Here is a 23,815-nt window from a genome sequence, read left to right on the forward strand (position 1 = left end):
ACAATATTGCATTATTCCCAATAGTTAATCAGGTCATAACAGGAGTTAAGACCTTTCGGTACCCTGGTGTCAAGGGTAAAAATCCAAAAAATTTCCCTTTTGGCCAAAAGTTGGTTAACCCCTTAATGAGACAATGGCTATTTTTACATTTCTGCAGTGTTTGTGTTTAGCTGTAATTTTCCTCTTACTCATTTACTGTACCCACACATATTATATACCGTTTTTCTCGCCATTAAATGGACTTTCTAAAGATACCATTTTTTTCATCACATCTTATAATTTAATATAAAAAATATATAAAATATGAGGAAAAAATGGAAAAAAACACACTTTTTCTAACTTTGACCTCCAAAATCTGTTACACATCTACAACCACCAAAAAAACACCCATGCTAAATAGTTTCTAAATTTTGTCCTGAGTTTAGAAATACCCAATGGTTACATGTTGTTTGCTTTTTTTGCAAGTTATAGGGCAATAAGTACAAGTAGAACTTTGCTATTTCCAAACCACTTTTTTTCAAAATTAGCGCTAGTTACATTGGAACACTGATATCTGTCCGGAATCCCTGAATATCCCTTGACATGTATATATTTTTTTTTAGAAGACAACCCAAAGTATTGATTTATGCCCATTTTGGTATATTTCATGCCACCATTTCACTGCCAAATGCGAGCAAATAAAAAAAATTGTTCACTTTTTCACAAATTTTGTCACAAACTTTAGGTTTCTCACTGAAATTATTTACAAACAGTTTGTGCAATTATGGCACAAATGGTTGTAAATGCTTCTCTGGGATCCCCTTTGTTCAGAAATAGCAGACATATATGGCTTTGGCGTTGCTTTTTGGTAATTAGAAGGCCGCTAAATGCAGCTGCGCACCACACGTGTATTATGCCCAGCAGTGAAGGCGTTAATTAGGCATCTTGTAGGGACCTTGAAGGGTTAATTTTAGCTTTAGTGTAGTGTAGTAGACAACCCAAAGTATTGATCTAGGCCCATTTTGGTATATTTCATGCCACCATTTCACCGCCAAATGCGAGCAAATAAAAAAAAAAGTGACATTTTTCACAATTTTAGGTTTCTCACTTAAATTATTTACAAACAGCTTGTGCAATTATGGCACAAATGGTTGTAAATGCTTCTCTGGGATCTCCTTTGTTCATAAATAGCAGACATATATGGCTTTGGCGTTGCTTTTTGGCAATTAGGAGGCCGCTAAATGCTGCTGCGCACCACACTTGTATTAAGCCCAGCAGTGAAGGGGTTAATTAGGTAGCTTGTAGAGAGCTTGCAGGGTTAATTTTAGCTTTAGTGTAGAGATTAGCCTCCCACCTGACACATCCCACCCCCTGATCCCTCCCAGACAGCTCTCTTCCCTCCCCCACCCCACAATTGTCCCCGCCATCTTAAGTACTGGCAGAAAGTCTGCCAGTACTAAAATAAAAGGTGTTTTTTTTTTTTAATTATTCAGCTGTGATGGACCCCTGCCTTAACCCCCAACCTCCCTGATCCCCCCCAAACACCTCTCTAACCCTCCCCACCTACCTAATTGCCACCATCTTGGGTACTGGCAGCTGTCTGCCAGTACCCAGTTTTCCCCAAAAAATAAAGTGTTTTTGTTTTATTTTTATTTTTTCTGTAGTGTAGCTGCCCCAACCCCCCCACCCCCACCCCCCCCAAGATCCAGATCCTGATCCTGATCCTATTTTTATTTATAAAATGGTAGTTTGTTGCCCCCCACCCTCTTACCAAAATTCATTGGTGGCAGTGCCAGTGATTGCTGTGCGCGCGCGCGCACACACACGCGCGCGCGCGTGCACGCAGCCCCCCGCACGCTCCCGGCATCCGGCGTGCACAATGCACTTGAAGGAACCGGATGCCGGGTAGCGATGGGCCGCCCACCCTCCTCCCTGTAAGCTCCCACCCACCAACGAACGGCCCCATCGCTACCGGTGCAGAGAGGGCCACAGAGTGGCTCTCTCTGCATCGGATGCTTTCTAAAGGGTATTGCAGGATGCCTCAATATCGAGGCATCACTGCAATACCCTGAGAGCTGCTGGAAGCGATTGCGATCGCTTCCAGCAGTCTCTTAGACAACTGACGTACCAGGTACGTCCATTGTCACTAACTGCAAGTTTTTGCAGGACGTACCTGGTACGTCAGTTGTCATTAAGGGGTTAATGTCACCTCCCCTCTTGGGCAATGATACCTTTTCAATAGCACACCATCTGAAGGTACTAAGATTCCCCCCATGTTTGATTGCAAAATGTTGCACTAGTGGTGTGGATGCCTTACCAATGTTTATTGTGGATAGATGCTCCCTGATTCTAAATCTCATATCTCTAGATGTGAGACCTACATATTGTTTCCTACAAAGTGAGCATGTGATCAAATAGATAACATAACATAACATGTTGTACAATTCAAACATGATTTGATGTCATAATGTTTTCCATTTGACATAGAAACAAAATCTTTAGTAATGTGCACATACTCACAGGGTTTATCCCCTAGTACTGCCACATTTGAACATTCCAGTGTGTCTTAACCAAGAGCTGTTGGTGTTGGGCCTATGTTTAAGCTGGGTAGGGGCCAGGATGCTACCTAATGTCTTTGTTTTCTTGTACAAGCATTTTATACCTTCTTCTACTGCTTTTACTAGATGGTCATCAGCAGCCAGAAGCGAAAAGTATTTCTTCACAATTTGGCAAATCTGTTTATATTCTGTACTAAATTCTGTAACAAAAAATACACCTTTGGAATCTCCTGTGTTCCTTATTTTACCAGTACTTTCTTCCAACAATCGCTCCCTAGGAATAGTTTCTACAGCTTGCCTTGCTCTATTAATATCATGATTTGGATAATTTCTTTCTTTAAGTTTTCTAGTAAGTTATGTCGCTTCTTTCTCAAACTCACTAGATTCAGTACAATTCCTTCTAAGCCTAGTGAATTGACCTTTGGCTACCGCAAATCTAGTTTGTTTTGGGTGGCAACTGTTTCCGTGCAGCAGTGTGTTCCCTGATATCGGTTTATGATAAACTCTGGTAGATACCTGTTTACCAACAATTCCTGTCAAAATCAGATCTAGAAAATTAATTTCATGTGCATGAGTCTCAAACGTGAATTGTAGATTCCTGTCGTTGTCATTGAGCTATAGGACAAAATTCTGGATATCATTGTGATCTCCTGTCCAGATGAACAGGAGGTCATCATAGAAACATAGAAACATAGAATTTGACGGTAGATAAGAACCAAAAAGGCCCATCAAGTCTACCCATATTACATGTTACTTTTTCCTTAGGATAGCCTTATGCATGTCCCAGGCATTTTTAAATTCCTTTACAGTCTTTGTGTTTACCACCTCAAATGGAAGTTTATTCCATGAATCCACCACCCTTTCTGTAAAAAAATGCTTCCTCAAATTTCTCCTGAATCTACTACCCTCTAACTTTAGATTGTGACCCCTTGTTTTGGATTTTATTTTTTTGTGAAAAATGCTTTCAGCTTCTATTTTATTAAGTCCCTTCATATATTTGAAGGTTTCTATCATGTCACCTCTTTGCCTTCTATCCTCTAAACTGTACATATTTAGATCTTAGAGTCTTTCTTTGTACGTTTTATATTTTAGACCATGTACCATTTTAGTAGCCCTCCTTTGGACAGCTTCTAGTTTATTTATATCTTTCTGAAGATATGGTCTCCAGAACTGTACACAGTATTCCATATTTGGTCTAACTAATGATCTGTAAAGTGGCTTAAGAACCTTGCTATTTCTGCTACTAAAACCTCTTCCAATGCTACCAAGCATTTGACTGGCCTTGCTGGCTGCACTGCGGCATTGTGTACCAAATTTTAAATCATCTGAAATAATAATTCCCAAATCCCTTTCTTCTTTAATTACAGAACAAAAACAAGAAAAATGGATAATCCAGAGCACTCTTAGGCGTATCAAGTATAAATGTATTACAGTGAGTTAATACACAGAGGAAAGATAATAAAACTTAACATTTATTCAATAAAGTGATTAAAAAGGTATTAAATTACTACCACTGTGGTGTATTAAAAACTGTATTAAATACAGCAGAGCTGGCAAGCCCAGGAGAATCTCCTTAAGATGTAACTGCACACAGGCGCTTGCACTAGGAGCTCTGCAGCCTAATAGATGTTCCACGCACCATTGAGTTTGTAAATTATGATTTGACTTCTATGGTATAAGGTTGGAATTTCTGCTATATCACACACCGCTCCAGTATTGCACCAGTTGAGCCTAATTGTTGCGAGGTTTGTCCTCTTTACTCAGGGTTAGTTTTTGTGCAATCCGTGAGCATATTTGGGTGTTTTTATAGCAGACCTTTTCCTCTCTGAATCACTTAGTATAATAGTGTTTTACTTTGTGTGCAGTTACATCTTAAGGAGATTCTCCTGGGCTTGCCAGCTCTGCTGTATTTAATACAGTTTTTAATACACCACAGTGGTAGTAATTTACTACCTTTTTAATTACTTTATTGAATAAATGTTAAGTTTTATTATCTTTCCTCTGTGTATTACCTCACTGTAATACATTTATACTTGATACGCCTAAGAGTGCTCTATATTATCCATTTTTCTTGTTTTGTTTAGTTAATTCACACGAATAATGAGCACCCCCCATGATACTGATAGTGGTATAGGGTTATTTACCTTATGAATATATGGTTAACCATATCCAACTGTATATTCGAATTTGAATTACTTGGGGCCCCAGATAGGAGAATATCCTATTCTCTCTCTATTCTGTAAACCTTCTTTAATTACAGTCAGTAATGTACCAGTGAGACTATAATTGGCCTTTGGGTTTTTGGATCCTATATGCATAATCTTGCTCTTGGTAATATTAAATTTCAGATCCCATTTATTTGACCAGTCCTCTAGTTTATTAATATCACAGTTCATTTGATCAACTCCTCCTGGAACATCTACCCTGTTACAAATTTTTGTATCATCAGCAAACAAGCAAACCTTCCCCTTAAGCCCGATTCCAATATAACTTATGAACATGTTAAACAAAACAGGCCCAAGAACTGACCCTTGGGGAACACCACTAGTAACTGATGCCTCATTTGAATGTACTCCATTAATTGAAACCCTCTGTCGTCTATCTTTAAGCCAGCATTCTACCCACTTAATAATCTTAGCATCTATTCCAAGGCAATACATTTTGTGAATAAGTTTGTTGTGTGGGACGGTGTCAAATGCTTTGCTAAAGTCTAGATATGCAACATCTACGGCTCCTCCCTGGTCTATTATTTTAGTTACATGGTCAAAGAAATCAATTAGATTAGTCAGGCATGATCTTCCAGCAGTGAAACCATGCTGTCTTTTGTCTTCCAAGTTGTTTGTCTTAATGAAAGATACAAGTCTGAAGGTACTAAGATCAATGTATCTCCTGTATAGTATAATATTGTTCTTATATTTATTCTTGTCCCCAAAGATGTGGCACAGTTCCCACCAACCTAAATATAGGTTGGCATACGATGGGGAAAATTTTGCCCCCATCGCTGTGCCACATCTTTGGAGAAAAAAGTAACTTTCAAATTTGAAAAAGTTATGTGTTAGAAGAAAACCTACAACTCTCACTACATATAACTGAAAATTCGGTGTAAAGTTGCTTAACATCTTAAGGCAATTGGTTATAGCTTCAATACCTTTATCATGTGGGATGCTTGAATATAAAGCTACTGCATCAACTGTTGCCCATGTATAACCCGAATTCCATGTTATGTCCTCAACAATGTTTATTATATGTTTGGTGTCCCTAATGTATGACACCAATTGAAGCACTAGGGGTTGTAAGATAGAATCAACCCATTGTGAGAGGTGATCTAATAAAGAGTCAATCCCACTCACAATGGGTCTCCCTTGAACATTCTCTAGACTCTTATGGACTTTTGGTAGATGGTGAAACCAAGGAATTTTCGGGCATTTTACATCCAAATACTCCACTGTTTGGTCATCCAAAAAACCTTGTTCTCTCCCATCATCCAAAATGTGTCTGAGTTCCTGTCTGTATTTATTAGTGGGGTCTGTAATTAGCATAAAATAATCATTAGAATTGGACAGTTGGCGTTGCGCTTCTGCTACATAATGTGCTTTATCCATTACAACTACAGCTCCACCTTTATCAGCCGAGCGCACTATCAATTGTTAATTTCTCTGAAGCTCATCCAAAGCTAATCTGTGTTTTCTCGAAAGATTACTCTCTGCCCTTTGTGTTTGTTGTTTTAAATTAATCAGATCCTGTTCAATTCTATGTTGGCTGATTGGAACAGCCAATAGAATGCAAGCTCAATCCTATTGGCTGATTGGATCAGCCAATAGGATTGAACTTTAATCCTATTGGCTGATTGCATCAGCCAATAGGATTTTTTTCGACCTTAATTCCGATTGGCTGATAGAATTCTATTAGCCAATCCAAATCTAAGGGATGCCATCTTGGATGATGTCACTTAAAGGAACCTTCATTCGTTGGGTAGTCGTCGGATGAAGAGGATGCTCCACGTCGGATGTCTTGAAGATGGACCCGCTCCACGCCGGATGGATGAAGATAGAAGATGCCGTCTCGATGAAGACTTCTGCACGTCTGGAGGACCACTTCGCCCGGCTTGGATGAAGACTTCTCCCGGCTTCGTTGAGGACTTCAGCCCGCCGTGGATGAAGACTTCTCCCTGTAAGTCGATCTTCAGGGGGTTAGTGTTAGAATTTTTTAAGGGTGTATTGGGTGGGTTTTATTTTTAGGTTAAGGTTTGGGCCGCAAAAGAGCTAACTGCCCTTTTAAGGGCAATGCCCATCCAAATGCCCTTTTCAGGGCAATGGGGAGCTTAGGTTTTTTTAGATAGTATTTTATTTGGGGGGTTGTGTGGGTGGTGGGTTTTACTGTTGGGGGGTTAATTGTATTTTTTTTACATGTAAAAGAGCTGATTACTTTGGGGCAATGCCCCGCAAAAGGCCCTTTTAAGGGCTATTGGTAGTTTAGTTTAGGCTAGGTTTTTTTTTATTTTGGGGGGCTTTTTTTATTTTGATAGGGCTATTAGATTAGGTGTAATTAGTTTAAATAGGGTTTATTTTATAGGTACGTATTTAGTTTTAAATAGGAATAATTTAGTTAATGATAGGAATTTTTAGTTAGATTTATTTTAATTATATTTAAGTTAGGGGGTGTTAGGGTTAGGGTTAGACTTACATTTAGGGGTTAATAACTTTAATATAGTGGCAGGGACGTTGGGGGCAGCAGATTAGGTGTTATTAAATGTAGGTAGGTGGCGGCGATGTTAGGGACGGAAGATTAGGGGTTAATAATATTTAACTAATGTTTGCGAGGCGGGAGTGCAGCGGTTTAGGGGTTAATATGTTTATTATAGTGGCGGCGACATTGGGGTCGGCAGATTAGGGGTTAATAGTGTAGGTAGGTGGCGGCAACATTGGGGAAGGCAGATTAGGGGTTAATAAATATAATGTAGGTGTTGGCGATGTTGGGGGCAGCAGATTAGGGGTTCATAAGTATAATGTAGGTGGCGGCGGTGTCCGGAGCGGCAGATTAGGGGTTAATATTTTTATTATAGTGTTTGCGATGCGGGAGGGCCTCGGTTTAGAGGTTAATAGGTAGTTTATGGGTGTTAGTGTACTTTTTAGCACTTTAGTTATGAGTTTTATGCTACAGCGTTATAGTGTAAAACTCATAACTACTGACTTTAAAATGCGTTAGGACTCTTGACGGAGTAGGATGTACTGCTCACTTTTTGGCCTCCCAGAAAAGACTCGTAATACCGGTGCTATGGAAGTCCCATAGAAAAAAGGGTTTACGTAAGTCATTTTGCGGTAAGGTCAAAAAAGTGTGCGGTGACCCTAAACCTTCAAGACTCGTAATAGCAGCGGGTGTAAAAAAGCAGCGTTAGGACCTGTTAGCGCTGCTTTTTTACCCTAACGCACAACTCTAGCCGTATATTAATAAAAACTTTAATTAAAGATATACATAGCCCACCATCACCTCAAAGTTTATAATAAATAAAACTATGAAACATTGATATTCAGCTTCCAGAAAACACAAATTAAAGAGAAGAATTTATAAGGTGATATAAGATTAAGAATTTGTTGAAATTATTATTTGATACAGTTCAGTGCTTACTATTTTATTCAAATTGTGAAAATTGGAAGTGTTGTAAAATTAATCTGCATCACCATAGATTAAACTTTAGTCCTCTGTTCATAACATTATTAAACTAATTATAGAGCTCTTAGTAGCTGGTTTATCTTTATATCTGATCTCATTACAATCATTTGCATTTACAAACAGGTGGATCTTGGTGCTGCTGATACTATTTATTCCTGTTTAATCTACTACTAAGAACCTCAAAAAGCCTGTTGTAAAGAAAACATGGTTATTTAAAATACCTAAACCTCACCTTAACCTCAAAGTTTTATACTCAAAACCATCAGAAGACAAGTTCTAAAGAACAGAATTTAAACAGTAACATTAAATAAAGAATATAATTCATTTATTGTTTGATACATTTAATTGCTTACTAATTGCTCTAAGAAATTCAGAGAAACGAATATGCAGATTAAGAGACCTGTAAAATGTATTTGCATCATCACTGGGTTAAAACAGATATAGTTCATTTTATTCTTGTGTTCATCATCACATTATTTAACTGATTATAGAACTCTCAGCAGCTGGTTTATCTTTATATCTGATCTCATTACACTTATTTGCATTTACAAACAGGTGGATCCTGGTGCTGCTGATACTATTTATTCCTCTCTCAGGCTGTTTGCTGTTATATTTAGGTGCTGCACATGATAGATATTCTCTATTAAAATGAGCCTCCTGCAGACCCTGTTATGCTGCCTCTCACTGGGCATCTCATGTAAGTTACAAGGAACTTTCTGACATTCTGGCACTTGGTTTACACACAGATAACTGATTTATTTTATGTTTTCAGATGCTCAATCACAGACACCGGTGCTGACACCTCAGGTTGGGTCAGTTAGTCCTGGGCAAAGTTTTACCTTTAACTGCAATGTAGGAGTTAAGGATGGTTGGCACATGGGTTTCTTTGTTCAATCACCTGCAGAGCCTCCTAAACTTATTTTTTACCACCATCACTCATTCTCAGCACCCAAATATGGACCTGGGATGTCATCAGCTCATTTCACTGGCACAATAAACAGCGCTGAAACTGAATATCAGCTGATTATTAAAGATACACAGATTGCAGACACATCTGTCTATTACTGTGGTAAATGGTATGTCAGTATTAATGCATAACACAGTGATATAGAGCCTGACAAAAACTTTGAGGTCTGAAAGTAAAAAACAGGAAGAAAATATTAAAATTTCATGTAGTAAAAATCAGTGCAAAACAATGAAGAGTAAAAAGAAAAATGTATGTGTAATAACTGAATAAATAATCAGTTAATGTACAGGGAGTGCAGAATTATTAGGCAAATGAGTATTTTGACCACATCATCCTCTTTATGCATGTTGTCTTACTCCAAGCTGTATAGGCTCGAAAGCCTACTACCAATTAAGCATATTAGGTGATGTGCATCTCTGTAATGAGAAGGGGTGTAGTCTAATGACATCAACACCCTATATCAGGTGTGCATAATTTTTAGGCAACTTCCTTTCCTTTGGCAAAATGGGTCAAAAGAAGGACTTGACAGGCTCAGAAAAGTCAAAAATAGTGAGATATCTTGCAGAGGGATGCAGCACTCTTAAAATTGCAAAGCTTCTGAAGCGTGATCATCGAACAATCAAGCGTTTCATTCAAAATAGTCAACAGGGTCGCAAGAAGCGTGTGGAAAAACCAAGACGCAAAATAACTGCCCATGAACTGAGAAAAGTCAAGCGTGCAGCTGCCAAGATGCCACTTGCCACCAGTCTGGACATATTTCAGAGCTGCAACATCACTGGAGTGCCCAAAAGCACAAGGTGTGCAATACTCAGAGACATGGCCAAGGTAAGAAAGGCTGAAAGATGACCACCACTGAACAAGACACACAAGCTGAAACGTCAAGACTGGGCCAAGAAATATCTCAAGACTGATTTTTCTAAGGTTTTATGGACTGATCAAATGAGAGTGAGTCTTGATGGGCCAGATGGATGGGCCCGTGGCTGGATTGGTAAAGGGCAGAGAGCTCCAGTCCGACTCAGACGCCAGCAAGGTGGAGGTGGAGTACTGGTTTGGGCTGGTATCATCAAAGATGAGCTTGTGGGGCCTTTTCGGGTTGAGGATGGAGTCAAGCTCAACTCCCAGTCCTACTGCCAGTTTCTGGAAGACACCTTCTTCAAGCAGTGGTACAGGAAGAAGTCTGCATCCTTCAAGAAAAACATGATTTTCATGCAGGACAATGCTCCATCACACGCGTCCAAGTACTCCACAGCGTGGCTGGCAAGAAAGGGTATAAAAGAAGAAAATCTAATGACATGGCCTCCTTGTTCACCTGATCTGAACCCCATTGAGAACCTGTGGTCCATCATCAAATGTGAGATTTACAAGGAGGGAAAACAGTACACCTCTCTGAACAGTGTCTGGGAGGCTGTGGTTGCTGCTGCACGCAATGTTGATGGTGAACAGATCAAAACACTGACAGAATCCATGGATGGATGGCTTTTGAGTGTCCTTGCAAAGCAAGGTGGCTATATTGGTCACTGATTTGTTTTTGTTTTGTTTTTGAATGTCAGAAATGTATATTTGTGAATGTTGAGATGTTATATTGGTTTCACTGGTATAAATAAATAATTGAAATGGGTATATATTTGTTTTTTGTTAAGTTGCCTAATAATTATGCACAGTAATAGTCACCTGCACACACAGATATCCCCCTAAAATAGCTATAACTAAAAACAAAGTAAAAACTACTTCCAAAACTATTCAGCTTTGATATTAATGAGTTTTTTGGGTACATTGAGAACATGGTTGTTGTTCAATAATAAAATTAATCCTCAAAAATACAACTTGCCTAATAATTCTGCACTCCCTGTATTCTCAATTTTGTTATGATGTTTTGACTGTAATGGTAGAATGATGTTGCCCTGCTTCAGTTTAATTTGCATAAACATACACATATGTAGTAAACTTATATAGGTATGTATATAGGTATGTATAAAGGTATGTATATAGGTATGTATATAGGTATGTATAAAGGTATGTATATAGGTATGTATATAGGTATGTATATAGGTATGTATAAAGGTATGTATATAGGTATGTATGTGAAATCATTGTAAGTATAATTACAATTTGGAGGTAGTAGGTGAGGATTCAGCTGGAAGAAAGTAAATCTAGGCTGAGTTTCTATTTTATTGCATTTGCATATATGTTAGCATAGGTACCCATAGGACTGAAGTGTCTTTAGGACTAACTCATCCCTGTAAGGCAGTGACTATGTGTGTGCTTGGGAACAATGTTGCTATCATGTACTGAGTTTTAATTACTTTTATAAGATGTGCTTCTGGTTCATGGGTGTAGGAGACCAAAATATTCTGGAAGGATAAGGGTTGAGCTAGGAGAGGGTGGAGTGGAAAGGGAGTGACCATGAAGGGATGGGTTTAGAAGGGCGTCGCATATGCATTTTCCATTTAATGTGAAAGAGGGGGAGAAAGAAAAAAAAGTTGGCCGAAAAAAAGAGAGAGAGCGAGTAAGAGAGAAAAGAGGAAAGAAAGACTCTGTATTATATATTACTACTTTTTATACAAAACATTCTTAAACAAGATAAATTTTAGGTCACATTACACGTTCCTGCAGGTTAAAGGGTCAGTAAACACATGAGCCTCCATTTATCATCTGCCGGACTGACAGTGTTCGCTCGCCTGAACCTGTCCGGTCGGAAATTTCAAAATGTGGGCAGCGTATTACAGCAATACACTGACCTTATTTAACATTGCACAAGTGTTTGCTTGTGCAATGCCACCCCCTGCTTACACTAGCCCTGGTGCACAAGTCTGAGTTGTCAAACACTTTGGAGCAAACGTACCCACGGGGATTTAATATTTGGCGCACTGGTTAGGAAGCTGTGTTCTGATGACTGATAGTTCCTTACTTTCAGCTGCAGGTTTGCTCATGCAAGCCTATCAGCCCCCAGAGCTCCATACATAGCTTGATGCATGGGGGCCATTGAGTTTGTAATATTAAATGTTTAATCATGTCTAGTACAAAGTTTGCAGTATAATTTCATAATTTATTTTGCTTTTTTTCCTGCAAATTAAGACTGATAATTCTAGGTTTCCAGTTCTAAGAACTGGAAATGTATATGGCAGACTTCACAAACCTAACCCTGCTACATATTTGTCCCTAAGTTGCCTAGGCAGAAGTGATGAAGTAAGGACTGCAACAAGGCATTTTTAGGCTCAACTAATATGTTAATTTACTGTAAGACTAAAATGTTGCTGAGTGATGCAGAAAATCAAGCAGGACAAACTATAATAACTTCCCCAGCATCATCTACAGGTTATGGCCCTGAACTGCTATATATGTTTATGTTTTGTATGTTAGGAACTCAGATGCCCCTCCCTTGAATGTAATCATCTCAATAGTGTTGTTGTTTCTTTCATGCTAATAAAGTTTTGTTATTTAATAAATGTGACCATGTTGGTCTTACTTCAATCTCTGTTTTTGTGTCTTTTATTTGCATAACTTATAGAAATAGGGGTTTATGTTATGTGAATGTCAGGTTACTGCTTCTGAAGGGGGAGTTATGATACTTGTAGTAATAGGTCTCAGGAGCACTGGCCATTTTATTACCAGTTCAGAATTAGGTAAAAGAAGTAAATGTTTTTTTATCTTTTTATCTAAGATTATAACCGTGGCAAACAGAACTATTATAATAATAATACCACAACTTATTAGCACTGCTGTTTTAGTTTATAATAAAAACATGTAGTTAAAAATATGTAGAAGAAAAAGTCTCAAAATGTGTTAATTGCCATCCTCTTAGTCAGCTAAGACCAAACATGTTAGTTTTTATAATGATAACATCTGTATTTGCAGCTATTTATATCTTATGCTTTAAAACATTGAAATGGGGCAACTCTTTTTTTGTGTAGCATAACTCCCCAAATTCTCAAAACTTACTAATACATGTTTGTACATTTTAAAAGTAGAAAACCCAACATATTTATCAAGACACAGCTTTTTCCATTTCATGTCACCAGATGTATGCCTAATGCAATCAAATTGAAAAAAATCATTAACTTCTTCACAAACTTTGGGTTTCACATATAAATTATTTACACAGCAAAAAAAAATAAAACTAACAATCGGCTAAATTACGAGTTTTGCGTTATGAGGGGTGTGGTGCTAACTTATTGTCTGCACGTTATTGTCACCGCTCACTTACCTACAGCGCTGGTATTACAGGTTTTTATAAACCCGGCCTTAAAAGAAAAAAAGTGAGCGTAGAGCAAACTTGTGCTCCATACCGCACTCCAATACCAGCGCTGCTTAAGTCAGCGGTGAGCTGGTTGTACATGCTCGTGCACGATTTGCCCATAGAAATCAATGGGGAGAGCCGGCTGAAAAAAAGCCTAACACCTGCAATAAAGCAGCGTAAAGCTCTGTAACGCAGCCCCATTAATTCCTATGGGGAAACAAAATTTATGTTTACACCTAACACCCTAACATGAAACCTGAGTCTAAACACCCCTAATCTTACACTTATTAACCCCTAATCTGCCGCCCCCAATATCGCCGACACCTACATTATACTTATTAACCCCTAATCTGCTGCTCCGGACATCGCCGCCACTATAATAAACATATTAACCCCTAAACTGCCGCACTCCCGCATCACAAACATTAGTTAAATATTATTAACGCCTAATCTGCCGCTCCTAACATCGCCACCTACCTACATTTATTAATCCCTAATCTGCCGCCTCCAACGTCGCCACCACTATACTAAAGTTATTAACCCCTAAACCTAAGTCTAACCCTAACCCTAACACCCACTAACTTAAATATAATTAAAATAAATCTAAAGCAAACCTACTATTAATAACTAAATAATTCCTATTTAAAACTAAATACTTACCTGTAAAATAAACCCTAAACTAGCTACAATATAACTAATAGTTACATTGTATCTAGCTTAGGGTTTATTTTTATATTACAGGCAAGTTTGTATTTATTTTAACTAGGTAGAATAGTTACTAAATAGTTATTAACTATTTACTAACTACCTAGCTAAAATAAATACAAATTTACCTGTAAAATAAAACCTAACCTGTCTTACATTAACACCTAACCTTACACTACAATTAAATAAATTACCTAAATTAATTACAATTAACTAAATTAAATACAAATACCTAAATTACAAAAAAACAAACACTAAATTACACAAAGTAAAAAACAAATTACAAGATATTTAAACTAATTACACCTAATCTAATAGCCCTATCAAAATAAAAAAGACCCCCCAAAATAAAAATAAAACGTAGCCTAAAATAAACTACTAATAGACCTTAAAAGGGCCTTTTGCGGGGCATTGTCCCATAGAAATCAGCTCTTTTACCTGTAAAAAAATACAAACAACCCCCCAATAGTAAAACCCACAACCAACCCCCCAAATAAAATCCTAACTAAAAAAACCTAAGCTCCCCATTGCCCTGAAAAGGGCATTTGGATGAGCATTGCCCTTAAAAGGACATTTAGCTCTATTGCTGCCCAAACCCTAATCTAAAACTAAAACCGACCCAATAAACCCTTAAAAAAAACCTATCACTAACCACCGAAGATCCACTTAAAGTTTTGAAGACTGGACATCCATCGTCAACGAAGCCGGGAGAAGTCCTCAATGAAGCTGCAAGAAGTCCTCAACGAAGCCAGGAGAAGTCTTCATCCAAGCCTGGAGAAGTGGTCCTCCAGACGGGCAGAAGTCTTCATCCAGACGGCATTTTCTATCTTCATCCATCCAGCACAGAGCGGGTCCATCTTCAAGACATCCGGCATGGAGCATCCTCTTCTTACGACGATTCCTGACGAATGAAGGTTCCTTTAAGTGACGTTATCCAATATGGCGTCCCTTAGATTCTGATTGGCTGATAGAATTCTGTTCCAATCAGCCAATAGAATGTGAGCTCAATCCTATTGGTTGATTGGATCAGCCAATAGGATTGAAGTTCAATCCTATTGGCTGATTGCATCAGCCAATAGGATTTTTTCAACCTTAATTCCGATTGGCTGATAGAATTCTATCAGCCAATCTGAATCTAAGGGACGCCATCTTGGATGATGTCACTTAAAGGAACCTTCATTCGTTGGGAGTCGTCGTAAGAAGAGGATGCTCCGCACCGGATGTCTTGAAGATGGACCCGCTCCGGACTGGATGGATGAAGATAGAAAATGCCGTCTGGATAAAGACTTCTCCCGGCTTTGTTGAGGACTTCTTGCAGCTTCATTGAGGACTTCTCCTGGCTTTGTTGACGATGGATGTCCGGTCTTCAAAACTGTAAGTGGATCTTCTGGGGTTAGTGTTAGGTTTTTTTTAAGGGTTTATTGGGTGGGTTTTAGTTTTAGATTAGGGTTTAGGCAGTAATAGAGCTAAATGCCCTTTTAAGGGCAATGCCCATGCAAATGCCTTTTCCAGGGCAATGGGGAGCTTAGGTTTTTTTAGTTAGGGTTTTATTTGGGGGGTTGATTGTGTGGGTGGTGGGTTTTACTGTTGGGGGGTTGTTTGTATTTTTTTACAGGTAAAATAACTGATTTCTTTGGGGCAATGCCCTGCAAAATGCCCTTTTAAGGGCTATTGGTAGTTTAGGCTAGGTTTTTTTTTTTGGGGGGGGGGGGGGCTTTTTATTTTGATAGCGCTATAAGATTAGGTGTAATTAGTTTAAATATCTTGTAATCTTTTTTTTATTTTGTGTAATTTAGTGTTTGTTTGTTTTTGTAATTTAGGTAATTGTATTTAATTTAGTTAATTGTATTTAATTTAGGTAATTTATTTAATTGTAGTGTAAGGTTAGGTGTTAGTGTAAGACAGGTTAGGTTTTATTTTACAGGTAAATTTGTATTTATTTTAGCTAGGTAGTTAGTAAATAGTTAATAACTATTTAGTAACTATTCTACCTAGTTAAAATAAATACAAACTTGCCTGTAATATAAAAATAAACCCTAAGCTAGATACAATGTAACTATTAGTTATATTGTAGCTAGCTTAGGGTTTATTTTACAGGTATTTAGTTTTAAATAGGAATTATTTAGTTATTAATAGTAGGTTTTCTTTAGATTTATTTTAATTATATTTAAGTTAGTGGGGGTTAGGGTTAGACTTAGGTTTAGTGGTTAATAACTTTAGTATAGTGGCGGCGACGTTGCAGGCGGCAGATTAGGAGTTAATAAATGTAGGTAGTTGACGGCGATGTTAGGGACGGCAGATTAGGGGTTAATAATATTTAACTAGTGTATGCTATGCGGGAGTGTGGCGGTTTAGGGGTTAATATGTTTATTATAGTGGCGGCGATGTCCGGAGCAGCAGATTAGGGGTTAATAATTTTATTTTAGTGTTTGCGATGCGGGAGGGCCTCAGTTTAGGGGTTAATAGGTAGTTTATGGGTGTTAGTGTACTTTTTAGCACTTTAGTCATGAGTTTTATGTTATAGCTTTGTAATGTAAAACTCATAACTACTGACTTTAGAATGCGTTACGAATCTTGACGGTATAGGGCGTACCGCTCACTTTTTGGCCTCCTAGGAAAAGCTTGTAATATCGGTGCTATGAAAATCCCATTGAAAAAAGACTTTACGCAATTTGCGTAAGTTGATTTGCGTTATGGCCAAAAAAGTGTGCGGTGGGGGCGGAGCTAACCACCAAAGAGACTAGCCGCACATTGCAGTAGCTCCCGGCTTCAACAAGGATTTGGAGGGTTTTCTTTGGCCTGCCATTCCATAGCAAAGGAGAGAAGTATTCTAAACCCTATCTAAAAATTTGCTTTAAAGATTTGCAGAAGTCCGGGAGAACCTTCACAGCCCATTGTCAGAGCGACACATTGCGGCCTAGCTACAAGGTGGCGTGAGCATGGAGGATTCCCTCATGGCTATCCTAGCCCTATTTGATAAATACAAGCGCAAACTACTGGGCAGACTAGATCGGCTTATCTCGATCATTAGCCACCAGGATACAGTAAAAGGCAGCACTAGGTATGTTGAAGGAGAGGCTGTGGCGCCTGACATACACGAGACTGTTATCCAAGGGAATTCTGCTCAACATCCCTCATCAGAGTTTGCCTGCCCTTCAGAGACTGCCCTAGCCCACGGGAGCAGCGGACATTTACAGTATGCCTCTGGTCTGGGAGGTGCAGCGGACCCTCGGAGGCTAAGTGCGACCCATGAATGCTCGAAGGAGGGAACAGCTGCGGGGATCGCCGCCGACGGAGTTCTTGTGAGATCTGGAAATGGGACCGTGACTATGGTCAAACAGGAGATAATCCCTCCGGAGGCACCTTACCTTGCCAGGGAGGCTCTTTCTTGTCGCTGCCCAGACTGGAAGTATGATCGCTTTGCTGTACATTTGTACGTGCTGGCTTTCCAAGATCAAAGAGGGACTGGCTAGGTCACTCTTAATCAGATCCTACCTCGCATAAAAGCCGGAGTAGGTTAACTTTCTTTGCCCTCTACACAGCTACGAACTGCCAACCTAGTAAGCTGAATGACCACTATGCAGGCTGTTGCGAGACTTATTATCCTTTCTCCTGATAAGTACTGTCAATATCTGTCTGGGATTCTCCTCAGAAGCTCATTTATGAAATTGGTGTTGGGGAAAGAAGCGAACACTTATCACAAGCTCCAGTAACTTTATATGGTGACATTTGTTCCCTAATTTCAGTACTCTGTTTTGTTTAAGGTTATGTACATTCGTGTTAGGGAGGGTACGGACTCTTGCTGTAGGGAGATAACTAGTTCTCATATTTGTAACCCCAACTGTACATAAATGTTTTAGCAATAGGAGAAACCTCTATCCATGTGGTGTTATTCTGAACCATGTTCCGTTGTGCATGATTAATTGCCTCACATAGCTTTTGCCCTGGAGACTAGTTGTGGCCTTTGTTAAGTTTAGTTTAATTCAGAAGGGCAAATGACTTTATAGTGTCCCCTAACCACAAATCTATTAAGATGCTGGAGCAATATTTCACTTCCTATATACCCTGGGCAGTGTGAGACAGATCTTCATCTAAATGTGCTCTATGTATAGGGATGTGCTTGTCTCAGGTGTTGATTATTGCACTACTGCTTTAAATACAGTGCTTGGCTTCATGGCGTAACTCCATTATAGCTGAAAATAGTGATTCTGGATTCATAAAGAATAATACTGGAAAATGTGCAGATTGAGCGCCTGACTCCTCTTGCTGTGGATATTGTATGTAGAACTAATGAAGATTGCATGATATCAGTTATAATTGCTCAGTGCCTATATTATGTCCTACATCACTATTTGTTCTTGTCCTTTATTCTTTATATATGGACTGCTTCCTCCATATAATTGCTGAAGTAATTTTACTGACTAGTGTGTGAATTTTATTGTGCAGATATGTTTTAACAGCAGGGGAAGATATCTTTGATGATGCACCATTAATTTGAATTAACTCTCATTACACATGACTGAGATTCTGATTTAGCCAGTATCCTAATGTAGAGTATTAGACTATGCTCAATCACCACACTGATATTCTGTCTTCCCTAATGCAGACAGAATATATCAGTCACACTATAATTCTCAAATATTCCTGACATGGCCCCTACTGTAGGTATTATTACCTTCATGGATTTTTGTTATGCTTAGTGCAACTATATTTACACGTTTCCTGTTTCACCGTATAAGAATGTTTACCTATCTATTATAAGGGTTGGCAGTTGAGAGGAAATATAATAGTAGTCTCCTCTCCACTCCTCCTTCCCCCCTCCCCTCCTATGCAGTAAAGGGTGAGTAACTTATCCTCTGCATTATCTTATTGGCAGAGTTTTGTAGTCTTTGCCCAGTCTGAAGAGCCCTAACTAAAGCTTTCTTCTGTATACACACTGATAAGCTCTTCAGATCTTAAATATCAAATAAGGTTATAGTGTCTACTCTTATGTTCCTTACTACTTATATATTTAGGATGTTTATCTTATTCTACTCGGCGGCCCTTGATTATGGGCGTATATATATGATTGGTAGCTCTCAGAATAATCTACATTGCAAAAAGTTTATTGATATTATCCTACTGTGTTTCCTGTGATGCCTAAACTTTGTGAGGAGGTAGCCCTTTTTTTTCAGTTTACCTTAAACATTGATAACTGACGCTGTCCAGGTATGTGTTGGGTGTCATCCATGTACTTCTGCGAATGAGGTCCCATTAGTGGACCTAGATGTCTTTGATGACACAGCACTCTACTAAAATTTAAAATGAAGAACAGAAAAGTTTGGCTATTACGACTATACTTTACTATATTGCTATGGTGTTTATTCCTGAGATACTATTTGTACCCTCATTTGCCATGTATGTATTACTGTGTTATGTTTCTTCAATAAAAAGAAAAGTTTAAAAAAAAAAAAAAAAAAAAAGTGTGCGGTGCCCCTAAACCTGCAAGACTCGTAATAGCAGCGGTAGTGAAAAAGCAGCGTTATAACCCGATAACGCTGCTTTTCACCATAACGCAAAACTCATAATCTAGCCAAATGATTTGGTTTTAAAAAGTTCTTTGTGCTATAATGTAGGTATCCTACAGATAAAACTACAATTATGTTTAGTAGATCAGCAATAAATAGGTGGCAATATCAGAAATAAGACAAATTAGCTTTTAAAAAACTGTTTGTGATAGGGCGGAGCTAGCGCCAAGAGTGAGCAGACGTGTCTTTATAGAGCTCTGTCTCAAATTTACATTACATTTTTCTTATTTTTACCCTTTTTTACCCATTTGAAACCAGTGGCATCTATATCCCACTGCCTGCAACACTACCCAGCTTGAATGATCTGTGGGCTCCACGATCAAGCAATCTGGCTATGAGCCGAAGATAACCACACCACTCGCCTGATTTGTTGCAGAGGCTGTAGACACCGGCAGGAGCAGGTTGTTGTAACTGCAGGCTTCAAGACATATCCTGTGAGGAGACAAAGCAGCCAGTATCCATGGCTCATCTACAACATGTAGAGATATAGGCACGGCTGACCATTAAACCGCAAGACAAGGTAATTGCACCACCAACAAGGCCCAACACCACCAAACAGCATACTGCTCGGTCGCTTCACCACTCATCTCGGCAGCAGTTTGGGGATAGCCCACACCGCAACTGAGTGGCCTACTACTAAAACCTCCAGGATGGGTCCCGAGAGGGACACAGACTGAGCCATAACTTTGCGGCCTAGCTCTTAAACCCTACCGCAGTAGTCGAGAGTAGTAAGGGCCAAATATTGTCTTGTTACTGTCAGGGTACCAGGAATAAGACTGAGACGTGAAGTGCAAAAATAATCACACCTTTATTAATAACAAAAAATAATAAAAAGTCCACAAGCCAAATGACAAGCCAGGAGTCAAAGCCAGAGCTGGTAGTCAGACAAGCCGAGTCAGGAGCCAAATCGAGTAGTCAGATGAGCCGAGTCAGGAGCCAAAGCGAGTAGTCAGACGAGCCGGGATCAGCAACTGGGAAAACAGTCAGGAAGAAGCCAGGGATCAGGAACCAGAAGGGACGTCAGACAAGCCAGGTAATACACAGGAACTGGAACACAGGAGCAAAAAAACAAGTCTGAGACAACGCAAGGGCAAAAGCATACAGAACAGAGGCCCTTTAAATAATAAGTGTGACATCACAATCCTGGGACAGCAACCTGTATCACACTGATGATGTTCTCCAGTTTGATCATAATAGGGAGCCCAGATGAGAGAGCAGCGTTATACACTCTGCATCAACGTTAGTGAGAGAGGTAAGTAAAATGGCAGCCAGCAGCAAATAGCAAACAAAACAGGGTGAAACCCTGACAGTACCCTCCCCTCAATGACCCCTCCCCCACGGGAGGACAAAAGGCTTATTGGGGAAACGGGCATGGAAGGCACGGAGGAGGGCGGGAGCATGAACATAAGAGGAGGGAACCCATGAACGCTCCTCCGGACCGTAACCCCTCCAGTGAACCAAATACTGTATGCGACCCCTGGACATAGGAGAGTCAATAATGCTGCTGACTTCAAATTTTTCATGGTTGTCAACTAAGATAGGACAGGGACAAGGCAACACAGTGGTAAACCGATTACAAACCAATGGTTTCAAGAGGGAGACATGAAAAACATTGGAGATGCGCATTGCAGGAGGAAGGTCAAGAGCATAGGCAACAGGATTGACCCATCAGAGTATTTGAAAAGGACCAACATAATGGGGAGCCAGTCTATTGGAAGGCACACAAAGGTTCAAGTTGTGGGAGGACAGCCAAACCCTCTCACCAACCTGGTAGGAAGGCGCGGGTAGACTATCAGCCTGGATTTTTTGGTGCTGCATAGACCGATGAAAGCAATCCTGAATCTGCAGCCACGTGTAACAGAGTTGCCAGAGATGCTCCTCCAAAGCTGGAATATCTTGAGACATGAATGAATCGGGCAACAAGGATGGTTGAAACCCATAATTCGCCATGAACGGGGATAACTGGGAGGAAGCATTAATAGCACTATTACGAGCGAAATCTGCCCAAGGTAACAGTTCAGACCCATTATTGTGGTGATCTGAGACATAGCAACGGAGGAACTGTTCCTTGATTGGACCGTTCCACAGCCCCATTGGATTGAGGGTGATATGCCGAGGAGAAGGAAAGCTGGATCCCCATTTGAGCACAAAAGGAGCACCAAAATCTGGAGACAAACTGGTTACCCGGGTCCGAGACTATCTCCTTGGGTAACCCATGTAAACAGATGACCTCCCAGGCAAAAATTGAAGCAAGCTCCTGAGCGGTAGGCAGCTTCTTCAAGGGAATGAAATTTGACATTTTAGAAAAATGGTCAACCCCCATTAGGATGACAGTATTGCCATTGGAAACAGTGAGTTCGACAATGAAGTCCATGGAAAGATGTGTCCTAGGATGCTCACCATTAGCAATTAGTTGGAGAAGACCCACAGGAAGACTTCAAAGAGTCTTGTTCTGTGCACAGACTGAGCAGGAGGCAACCTACTCAGCAACATCAGAACAAAGAACTGGCCACCAGAATTGTTGAGTGATAGACCAAATCATTTGGTTCTTGCCCGGGTGACCTGTGGCTTTAGGATAGAGGTAAGTGTGCAATAGTTTAGTTTGAAGATTCTCAGGTACAAAGCACTTACCACTAGGTTTCTCAGGAGGTGCATTGGTTTGTGCAGCCAGGATCTCTTCTCCCAAGGAAGAAGTCAAATTAGTATGTATGGTGGAAAAAATATGGTCAGGAGGTATAACTCAAGTAGGTACAGACTCCTCCTTGGATAGAGGTGAAAATTGTTGAGAGAGGGCATCAGCCCTAACATTCTTACTACCAGGCAGGTAGGAGACCACATAATTAAACCGAGACAAAAATAGCACCTATCTGTCCTGTCGGGGCAACAAACGTTTTGCTTCAAATAGATAAGTTAAATTCTTGTGTTCAATAGGAATGAGCATGGAACGCTAGTACCCTCGAAGATACCTCCATTCCTTGAGTGCCAAAATTATGGCCAGTAATTCCCTGTCGCCAATTTCTTAATTGCACTCTGCTGAAGACAATTTCTTAGAGAAGAAACCACACGTATGCAAGGCACCATGAGGCATAGGATGTTGAGACAAGAGGGCACCTACTCCAGTCTCAGATGCATCGACCTCAAGAACGAAAGGCAAGACAGGGTTAGGATGAGCCAGAACTGCAATGGCAGCAAAGGCAGTCTTAAGACTCTCAAAGGCCTTAATGGCAGTAGGTGACCAATGGAGTGGATTATTCTCCTTATGTCTGTTATTTGTTTGGCCAAGGAAGAAACGTTTTTAAGAAACTTTTTATAGTAATTGGAGAAACCCAAAAAACATTGAATAGGCCGAAGACCAACTGGGCGAGGCCACTGCAGAAATGCAGACAACTTGTCAGGATCCATGGAGAACCCTGCAACAGAGATTACATAGACTAGGAAGGTTACTTGAGTCTGATGGAACTCACATTTCTCAAGTTTACAGGCGGTTCTCACGTAGTCTCTGAAATACCCGTGTGACATCAGAACGATGAGCCTCAAGTGTGGGTGAGTGTATGAGGATGTCTTCTAAGTACACCACAACACACTGTTGCAACATATCTCATAGGACATCATTAATAAATTCCTGAAAAACAGCAGGAGCATTACATAGGCCAAAGGGCATTACAAGATATTTATAATGCCCGCTCCTGGTGTTAAATGCTATTTTCCATTTGTGGCCCTCCTTGATCCTAACGAGATTGTACACTCCTCTCAAATCAAGTCAAGAAAAGACCATAGCTCCCTTGAGGCGGTCAAAGAGTTCCGTAATTAGTGGAATAGGGTAAGCATTCTTAATGGTAAGATGATTAAGACCCTTACAATTGATTCATGGTCTTAACTCGCCACCCTTTTTCTTCACAAAGAAGAAGCCAGCCCCTGCAGGAGAGCAGGATTTGCAGATGATTCCCCATGACAGAGCATCGGCAACATACTCCTCCATAGCACAATTTTCCGCAACAGACAGAGGGTACACCTGGCCCCGAGGAGGAATGGCTCCGGGTTGCAGGTCTATGGCACAATCCTAAGACCGGTGAGGAGGCAACGTACCAGCATGCACTTTGTTAAAAATGTCTATGAACTCCCGGTACTCCTC

The sequence above is a fragment of the Bombina bombina genome, chromosome 2 (genome assembly GCF_027579735.1).
Source record: "Bombina bombina isolate aBomBom1 chromosome 2, aBomBom1.pri, whole genome shotgun sequence".
Taxonomy (NCBI): Eukaryota; Metazoa; Chordata; class Amphibia; order Anura; family Bombinatoridae; genus Bombina; species Bombina bombina.